The sequence below is a fragment of the Bos grunniens genome, chromosome 3, assembly GCF_055505025.1.
Source record: "Bos grunniens cultivar Pamir isolate PY7600 chromosome 3, Bosgru_T2T1.0, whole genome shotgun sequence".
In the NCBI taxonomy this organism is placed as follows: domain Eukaryota; kingdom Metazoa; phylum Chordata; class Mammalia; order Artiodactyla; family Bovidae; genus Bos; species Bos grunniens.
This window is the reverse complement of record NC_141167.1, coordinates 91104069-91114541: the sequence shown is the minus strand read 5'-3', so window position 1 is coordinate 91114541 and position 10473 is coordinate 91104069. Positions and strand designations below refer to the sequence as shown.

The following is a 10473-nucleotide window of genomic DNA, read 5'->3' as shown; positions in this document are numbered from 1 at the left end:
CAAAGAGCCCTGTTTGGTTACTGCTACCATGACCCAGTTTCTTCACCTGGGCTCATGAGGGGATCCAATTAACATGGAGACCGGCAGGGCTGCTAGGGGTTCCAGCATGGTAATCCTTTAAGAAGGGTATAGGACCACAGATTGTTTTGAAGGACTCAATTTCCACTCTTTTCATTCGTGTTCTTCCATAAAATTGGCGTGCCTCAGAGGGCATCTGCAACCCTGGTTTTCTTTTCCTATCTCTTTCGAAACTGCCCTCTTGCCATTTTACAGGAAAAAAAAATTTACCTCTCCCTTTTCCCTAATCCTGTTAAATGATGCATTCATTGCTCTAGTGTATAAAATCCTCTGGGACTTCAAAGGGACAATCCCACAATTATTTTAATCCAAGGAGCCATAAACACCTCCCCATTTTTTTCATCTCCCGAAGAGACAAATTCCCAATAAAATTTCACTTCTTAAGAAGTGAAATAATGCTAATTCTTAAGAAGTGAAATAATGCTGACTAATTATAAAGAGTTGTAATATCTGTTGTTTTGATAAATGCTACTACTAGTAACAGCACTACTTTTTAAATAATTAGAACCTTCTGTCATTGGAAATATTTTAAAATGAAAAATAAAATAAAATAAAATGAATGTCAATTCATGTATTTTTTTTCTGACAGAAAAGTATGTATAACAGAGAATCAATAAAATACTTTGTTACCAAATTATATTAAGACAAGGTTGGGACTTCCCTGGTGGTCCAGTGATGCAGGGGCCCAAGTTTGACAACTAAAAGATCCACAGTCTGCCACTAAGACCTGGTGCTACCACATAAATAAATAATACATTTAAAAATTAATTTCATTTATTTTTGTGCTTGGTCTTCATTGCTATGTGGGCATAAATAATCATATTTTTTTAAAGGAAAAAAAAAAAAGAGGGATCAAAATATGATTTCAGGACTTCTCTGATGGTGCAGTGGATAGGACTCTGCCTCCCACACAGGTTTGATCCCTGGTTGGGGAAGATTGCACATGCCACATTGCAACTAAGCCCTTGAGTCACAACTCTTTAAGCTTACAATGATAAATGTTAGATGTCAAGTTTAAAATGTATATAGAGAGGGCTTCCCTGGTGGCTCAGTAGTAAAGAATCTGCCTGCCAAACAGGAGACTCAGGTTCGTTCCTGGGGTGGGAAGAAGCCCTGGAAAAGGAAATGGCAACCCACTCCAGTATTCTTGCCTGGAAAATCCCATGGACAGAGGAGACTGGCGGGCTACAGGCAGTTGAGTCACAAAATTCAGGCACGACTAAGAGACTGAAAAAGAAAAAAATATATGAAGAGATATGGTTTTTCAAACCTCCTTCAGAAAGATACAGGAGCAAAAACATTTGAGGATTTTGGCTCTAGGCTATAGACATTTTCAGAGTGGTAACCTAGAAGGGCTGTGACTCAGCACCATTCCAAGACTCATTGGGCGGGGCCAGACCAATCTTCAGCTTTCTCCTCAGACCCTTTCACCCCAGCTCCCAGCAACCAATACCAATGACTCACTTTGAAGTCACACAGACTCAGGCGTTTGCAGACTCAGTCACGTACATGAATACCCAGGTACCCTTGGGCAAGGTATTTAACTTTTCTGTGCATCAGCTCTCTTCTAATTTGTAAAATGAGAAAAATATTTACTGCTTCTTCCATTTCTACTACTTTTTCTACTACTACCACTACTTTTAAACGTACTCATTTAACAGGAAAAAAAAAGGAATGAGAAACAGAGGTCAAGCCAGATGTCAAAGGTCATCTGATTGGTCAGCTGCAAAGAACTGAAACCCTGGGAAGCCAGGATATGGCCCACCCACCTCTAATTTCCAGCAGTGACTCAGAGCTTACTAGAGAACTTGGAGCAAAGGTTCCTAACACCTTTTCCTGACACAAACATTGAGAACAATCCATTCTTTCACAGGTTTCGGCTAAGCATTGTCCAGAAGCATCCATAGCCACAATAGGGAGCCAAAGCTTATACACAAAGTTCTCTTGTCTCCTTGTCCTATGGCTCGACCCCCTAATCACAAAACAGACGTAGGTACTTGCTAAAACCTCCTATCACTTCTCATTTGTCCATTAAATGCTGGAAATCTTAGATTTTAAGAGTCTAATAACTAGGAGGGACTTTAGAAATCAGACAGTCCTTGCTTTGTGGCCCAAACCCTTCCCACCAGTCATTCTGCACTAGGGTTTCGAAGACCCACTTCCATCTCTCTCTAGTTGGATCTCCTTGATGCTGGCTGGCCTTAATACCCTGAAACAAAGACAGGTGATTGGAGTTACTGGGTAATGAGAGGGGAGCACTTTTGACTCTATTGACCAGTGATTCTCAAACTTTTAAAGCTCATAATGCTTCTTGATTAAAAATTAATAATAATAAATACTGATATAGTCCTTTAATGTGAATTGAAACAATGTTTGGGATTTACATATGTGTTTTGAATTTATATTGATCTGTGTCCTTGGGAAGATTCAGGATGCTGCAGGGAATCATTCCACCTCTTTACCCACCCGACATGTGTCTAGACCCCACATTCTGACACTGACACACACTTCTTGGCTCCATGTGGGGTACATGCAACTGACCAACAAACATGAATTGAAAGAGGTGTGAGCACATGTATGTGGGAGCATGGCGATGGGATGGAGGGGGGGTTGCCAAGAGGGAAGAAGATGAGTTATATATAAGCAGAGGAGAACAGTAGGGGTGGGGCCAGAAGGAACAATTTATGAAAATACCACTGTTCTTCCCAACTCATTAAATAAAAGTAACAGACAGGTCAGAGATTTAAGACTCAGAAGGTGGGAAGGGCCCAATTGCACAATTTTGTAAAGGATTTCTATTTTGAAACTTTATGGTGCTCTTTTGTCAGTTCCTCCTGTTCTTATAGTCTGTTTACTGTTCTAAACTGTCCTGATCTCTCTTTAATTCTTGCCAGTCCCTCTTTCCCCTCTGTTAGAGTAATTACACTGCAGCCCTGCCAAATTCACACAGATTAAGATTAGAGGGGCTTCATTTATCATACAATCCAGTTTTTTTAAATTTTGACTTTGATGACACAGTTAAGAAGTACATTTTACGCCATGACCTAGTACCTCTAGTACACACAATTATAGTGTCAGTCGCTCAGTCGTATCTGACTCTTTCCAACCCTGTGGAGACTAGCCCACCAGGTTCCTCTGTCCATGGGATTCTCCAGACAAGAATACTGGAGTGGGTTGCCATGTCCTCCTCCAGGGGATCTTCCTGACCAGGGATCGAACCCAGGTCTCCTGCATTGCAGGCAGATTCTTTACTGTCTGAGCCACCCAGGAACCCTCTAGTATATATACAATATAACCAAAACCATGTTTTATGAAACAATCCTTATTTTACCCAAATCATTACACTCTGGTTTCAATTTTATTGCCAGTCACTACCCACCAAATTGATAAAATAATTTACTAATGAATTACAACTCACATTTTGAAACACAGACTCATTTTACAGATGAACAAACCGAAACAAAAGGAAAACCCAAATCACCACTCCCATCACAACCAAAGTTAGAACTCACAACTCTTTTCTTGCAGGAAGCTAGCTAGATGTGACTATGAACAAAAGGTTTGATTGGAATGGGAGAATTCTTAAAGTTTGCTATTTTGGTGCATGAAAGTCTTGTCCGTTTTTGTGTGGGCTTTCTGCCATTCTCAATTATTCAGTGCCAGATTGAAGAGACCTAGTAAAAGGAGAAACTTTGATTAATTGGGAATGCAAAATGCATTTTGTTTCTTTTTTCCTTCCTTCCTTTCCTGTTAATGCACAGAACCTCTACTGCGGATCTCTGCTGGTAACTGAGGTAGAAACTGTTACCTCATCAAGCAGAGCAGGGTAGAGGGTAGGGGTAGGGAGAGAAGTGAGGTGGAGAATGAGGACAAAGATGAATGGAATTTCCTCTTCCCCTCTCTCCCTCCCCCTTCCTTCCTTTGGTGAGCGAAGTGTTCTCAAATGCCTATCATATACCAGATCTTCCCCTACTTTGAACAAATGGAGTGAAAAAAAATCTATTGAGAAACAAATGCTCTGGCAAGGCAATCAACTTGTAATCAATGACTGAGAGTGTTACACAGAGGTGAAGACAGTGTAAAAAGGAAGTTTGAGCCCCTAACCTATAGTATTTGGAGAGGTGTTTTTTTTTTGGAAAATTTGGAAAGATTTCCCTGAGGAGTGGTGGCTGAGCTGACTCTAACCAAATGAAAAAGTGAGGGAGGCAGCCTCAGGCAGAGATCCTGCCAGAGCCTGTGACAGTCTTGCTGTTTTCTTACATTAACACATCGGATTCCTAATTTCAGGGAAATCTGACAAATTGCATTGATATTCAACTTCCATCTCTGGATAATACTTGGAACTGAAGAGAGAAAGATATCTACCCCCTCCTCCCTACTCTTTCCGCACCCCTCCCCCACAAACCAGTTCTGTGTTGGGCAGGGAAAAGTTACAGCATGCACACCTGTCTTGCTCATTCCCTGAATTTTGAAATTGGTTACAATGGAAGCACATTGTTTTTACACTTTCTGAAATTAAGGAACTCAGAAATCCAGCAAGAATATCTATTGAATATACAACTGTTGTCATTACTTGGGGATAATTTATAAAAACAAAAACACCCCCCCCCCAACACAATAGCCTTGCTTAAGAGGCACTTACAGTAGTGTTGGAGAGCCAGCCCTCCACACCCACCCCATTCCTACCCCGCGCCCCACAACATCTCCCACAGAGATCGGAGAGATAGGGTCATTTGTTTGGATAAGACCCTGGCACTAGAGCTCAACATCTGGCCTCAGGCAAGAAAACAAAACAGGAAAGTCAGGGAAAAGCTTCGAAGCTAAGACTAGACCCTTGAAGTATCAAGCTTCCAACCCAGCAGATCCTGGAAAGAGAACTCTTAAAAACAGAAATAAACAAAATTGGGGGGAATTCCCTGGCAGTACAGTAGTTAGGACTCGACACTCTTACTGCTGAGGGCCCAGGTTCAACCCTGGGTTGGGGTACCACGATCCTGTAAACCACCCTGCACAGCCATACACACCCACAAACACATCTTGGCTCAAGATCGAATTTGAAACTAAGCAACTTAGCACATTCTTGGTGATTCTTATGTTGGAAATAATTATATTTTGCTCTAAAACTGATCGAGATGATGTTAGAAAAGCTAAATGAAAAATCCTGACAATTTGGTGACTTCACCAACATTCTCTCTTCCCAATGGATCAGCAAATTCATTAAGGTTGTTCCTGTTTCAGATGGCCACTATCATCTACTAAAATTATCTGAGGTCATTCTAGTTTAATTCAACCATTATTTCTTAGCAATAACAGATTTGATATTACAAAAGAAGGTGTGAATTATGCAAATTGTTTAATTCTGAGGCCTCTTAAATTACTACAAGATGGCAGTTTTCAAGACTTTGAATAAATGGGCCTTCATTTAATGCGTACTATCACCAAGAATTTTAAAAACTTATATTCTTGTGGACTTAAAAAATATTCACAACCTAAAAGTGGAGAAAAGCAAAGGAGAAAAGGAAAGATATAAGCATCTGAATGCAGAGTTCCAAAGAATAGCAAGGAGAGATAAGAAAGCCTTCCTCAGTGATCAATGCAAAGAAATAGAGGAAAACAACAGAATGGGAAAGACTAGGGATCTCTTCAAGAAAATTAGAGATACCAAAGGAACATTTCAGGCAAAGATGGGCTCGATAAAGGACAGAAATGGTATGAACCTCACAGAAGCAGAAGATATTAAGAAGAGGTGGCAAGAATACACAGAAGAACTGTTTAAAAAAGATCTTCATGACCAAGATAATCATGATGGTGTGATCACTCACCTAGAGCCAGACATCCTGAATGGGAAGTCAAGTGGGCCTTAGAAAGCACTATGAACAAAGCTAGTGGAGGTGATGGAATTCCAGTTGAACTATTTCAAATCCTGAAAGATGATGCTATGAAAGTGCTGCACTCAATATGCCAGCAAATTTGGAAAACTCAGCAGTGGCCACAGGACTGGAAAAAGTCAGTTTTCATTCCAATCCCAAAGAAAGGCAATGCCAAAGAATGCTCAAACTACCACACAATTGCACTCATCTCACAAGCTAGTAAAGTAATGCTCAAAATTCTCCAAGCCAGGCTTCAGCAATATGTGAACCATGAACTTCCAGATGTTCAAGCTGGTTTTAGAAAAGGCAGAGGAATGAGAGATCAAATTGCCAACATCCACTGGATCCTGGAAAAAGCTAGAGAGTTCCAGAAAAACATCTATTTCTGCTTTATTGACTATGCCAAAGCCTTTGACTGTGTGGATCACAATAAAGTGTGGAAAGTTCTGAAAGAGATGGGAATACCAGACCACCCGACCTGCCTCTTGAGAAACCTATATGCAGGACAGGAAGCAACAGTTAGAACTGGACATGGAACAACAGACTGGTTCCAAATAGGAAAGGAGTACATCAAGGCTGTATATTGTCACCCTGCTTATATAACTTATATGCAGAGTACATCATGAGAAACACTGGGCTGGAAGAAGCACAAGCTGGAATCAAGATTGCTGGGAGAAATATCAATAACCTCACTTATGCAGATGACACCACCATTATGGCAGAAAGTGAAGAGGAACTAAAAAGACTCTTGATGAAAGTGAAAGAAGAGAGTGAAAAAGTTGGCTTAAAGCTCAACATTCCGAAAACGAAGATCCTGGCATCTGGTCCCATCACTTCATGGCAAATAGATGGGGAAACAGTGGAAACAGTGGCTGACTTTATTTTTTGGGGTTCCAAAATCACTGCAGATGGTGATTGCACCCATGAAATTAAAAGACGCTTACTCCTTGGAAGGAAAGTTATGACCAACCTAGATAGCATATTAAAAAGCAGAGACATTACTTTGTCCACAAAGGTCCGTCTAGTCAAGGCTATGGTTTTTCCAGTGGTCATGTATGGATGTGAGAGTTGGACTGTGAAGAAAGCTGAGCACCGAAGAATTGATGCTTTTGAACTGTGGTGTTGGAGAAGACTCTTGAGAGTCCCTTGGACTGCAAGGAGATCCAACCAGTCCATTCTAAAGGAGATCAGTCCTGGGTGTTCACTGGAAGGACTGATGTTGAAGCTGAAACTCCAATACTTTAGCTACATCATGCGAAGTGTTGACTCATTGGAAAAGACTCTGATGCTGGGAGGAATTGGGGGCAGGAGGATAAGGGGACGACAGAGGATGAGATGGCTGGATGGCATCACTGACTCGATGGACCTGAGTTTGAGTGAATGCCAGGAGTTGATGATGGACAGGGAGGCCTGGTGTGCTGCAATTCATGGGGTCACAAAGAGTCGGACACGACTGATAGACTGAACTGAACTGAACTGAAAAGTGGAGAACTAGGTTTTACTCAGTGGGAATTTTTAGGACTTAAGCCCGGAGGCAGCATCTCAAGTAATCCTGAGAAACCAGCTCTGAGGAGCCAAGAGGAGGAGCCAGGGGCTCTATAGAAGTCTTGGAATGAAGAGCAGGTAGTCAGAATATCAAAAAATGATTGTTAAGTAAAGAAAACCAGACAATCCAAGTTAAGGAATTTAGTGCTTTTCTTTGTATGGGAAGATGTAAGAATCTGGGCTCACTGAAATTATTCTTTTGATATGCTATCTGGGGTCAGTATCTTATATTTTGACATCACACTTACCCTAGGGAGTGACTGCAGGGAGTGGCTGCAGACTGATGGCTGATAGGTGGCGGGTATTTTCTTTTCTGAGTTTCCTTAGACTCAGGGGCTCACTTTGGTGGGTTGCAATCTCTGATGACTGTGAAATCCTTTGTTTACTGATATGGCAGGAAATATTCCATTTCTCACCCTCTCATATATATATAAAACAATCCTAAAAAAATTAGCTATTTCAGGAGACTCAGAAGTTATGCAGGCAGTGGGAAAACCAGGACTTGAAATCCAAACATGCCTCCCTTAAGAATCCACGATCTTTCCATCCTATCATACTGCCTTCTCAACTGAACCAAAGGAGACTCTAACTTAATTAATTCACCAAAAGCTAAAAGCATCATTCTCAAGGCAGAATACCCAGAAAATCTCTCTTCCCCTTAATTTCTCCTTCCCTCCCTTTCAGCATCCCTTCCTCCCTCATACTTCAGACGCCCCACTCTCTTCCCTTTCTTAGCTCCCTTCCTATCAAATCTTAGACAATGCCAGACACTCAAGCAACAGAATTTTTACTACTCTTCAGGGCACTACACTGAGGCTCCAAGGAGACCTGAGAATTCCCCTCTCTATTTCAAATAAGCCTAATAGAAATTGTCAATGTTTTTTTTGGTCACTCACATTTGTTTTTGTCTGAAGTCCCATCAACTCAATTAGGAGGTCTGGTTGTCTTCTATGATATGGAATTAATTAAAAATGAAATTTGTCTGTCAGGCTAAAATCTTTCCACCTGAGAGCTATTTAGCATTGAAAATATTAGGGCTTTACAATTTAATCCCCAGTAACAAAGCAAAGTCAATTGTGCCTTAGGAAGCATCACCACAAAGCTAGTGGAGGTGATGGAATTCCAGTTGAGCTATTTCAAATCCTAAGATGATGCTGTGAAAGTGCTGCACTCAATATACCAGCAAATTTGGAAAACTCAGCCACAGGACTGGAAAAGGTCAGTTTTCATTCCAATCCCAAAGAAAGGCAATGCCAAAGAATGCTTAACTTCCAGCTGTTCAAGCTGGATTGAGAAAAGGCAGAGGAACCAGAGATCAAATTGCCAGCATCTGTTGGATCACTGAAAAGGCAAGAGAGTTCCAGAAAAACAACAACTTCTGCTTTATTGACTACACCAAAGCCTTTGACTGTGTGGATCACAACAAACTGTGGGAAATTCTGAAAGAGATGGGAATACCAGACCATTTGACCTGCCTCCTGAGAAATCTGTATGCAGGTCAAGAAGCAACTGTTAGAACTGTACATGGTACAACCGACTGGTTCCAAACTGGGAAAAGAGTACGTCAAGGCTATATATTGTCACCTTGCTTATTTATGCAGAGTACATCATGAGAAATGCTGGACTGGATGAAGCACAAGCTGGAATCAAGATTTCTAGAAGAAATATCAATAACCTCAGATATGCAGATGACACCACCCTTATGGCAGAAAGTGAAGAAGAACTGAAGAGCTTCTTGATGAAAGTAAAAGAGGAGAGCAAAAAAGTTGGCTTAAAACTCAACATCCAGAAAACTAAGATCGTGGCATCCAGCCCCATCACTTCATGACAAATAGAAAGGGAAATAATGGAAACAGTGACAGACTTTTTTTTTGGGGGGGGGCGCTCCAAATCACTGCAGATGGTGACTGAAGCCATGAAATTAAAAGACACTTGCTCCTTGGAAGAAAAGTTATGACCAACCTATTTTACCCACAAAGATCTATCCAGTCAAAGCTATGGTTTTTCCAATAGTCATGTGTGGATGTGACAGTTGGACTATAAAGAAAGCTTAGCACCAAAAGATTGATGCTTTTGAACTGTGGTGTTGGAGAAGACTCTTGAGAGTCCCTTGGACTGCAAGGAGATCCAACCAATCCATCCTAAAGGAAATCAGTCCTGAATATTCATTGGAAGGACTGATGCTAAAGCTGAAACTCCAATACTTTGGCCACCTGATGTGAAGAAGAACTGACTCATTTGAAAAGACCCTGATGCTGGAAAAGATTGAAGGCGGAAGGAGAAGGGGATGACAGAAGATGAGATGGTTGGATGGCATCACCGACTCGATGGACATGAGTTTGAGTAAGCTCTGGGAGTTGGTGATGGACAGGGAAGCCTGGCGTGCTGCAGTCCATGGGGTCACAAAGAGTCGGACACGACTGAGTGACTGAACTGAACTGAAAAAAGTCTTACCCTGATGGGATCAACTCCTTCAGTAGACATTTAAGCAACAGTGGCTTTGTGTTGCAGAAGGGTTCAGGTTGAGGAATTAAAATCCCATGGACAGAGGAGCCTGGTGGGCTACAGTCCATGAGGTCGCAAAGAGTTGGAAAGGACTTACCGACTAAACAACAACATCTAGGTCCACAAGGTTAAGATTATGGGCAGAGAGACGTCATTCAAATTCTGACTCTGTCACTTGTTATGGACTATTGACCAAATTATTGAACTTTTCTGTGTGGTTTTCTCACCTGTAAATAACAGTAACTATCTCACAGGATTGCCAACTGAACCCAATGAGATAACACATGTGAAATACAAGATATATAATAATGTTCAAACAATGCTGTCTTGCATTTTTCTTTAAAGGATCATAATTGAAGCTTGGCTTTTCATTATGACACAGGTACATCTCCTCCTCCCTCATCTGCTTATCAATTCTTTCCTTTTTTTTTTTAACCCTCTGAATTAAGTGGATGTCCTAGATTGATGTTGAAAA

The 10473-nt window shown here is 41.1% G+C and overlaps 1 long non-coding RNA gene across 1 annotated transcript; it reads right to left on the bottom strand.

Annotated features, from left to right (window-relative positions):
* Nucleotides 1–830: 830 nt before the first annotated feature.
* LOC147376075 (uncharacterized) lies at nucleotides 831–4658 on the bottom strand. The gene is made up of 2 exons (XR_015160704.1): nucleotides 1848–4658; nucleotides 831–1645 (listed from the first exon to the last, which is right to left on the bottom strand). It is a non-coding gene; the product is annotated as an uncharacterized LOC147376075 (long non-coding RNA).
* Between the last annotated feature and the right edge of the window lie 5815 nt (nucleotides 4659–10473).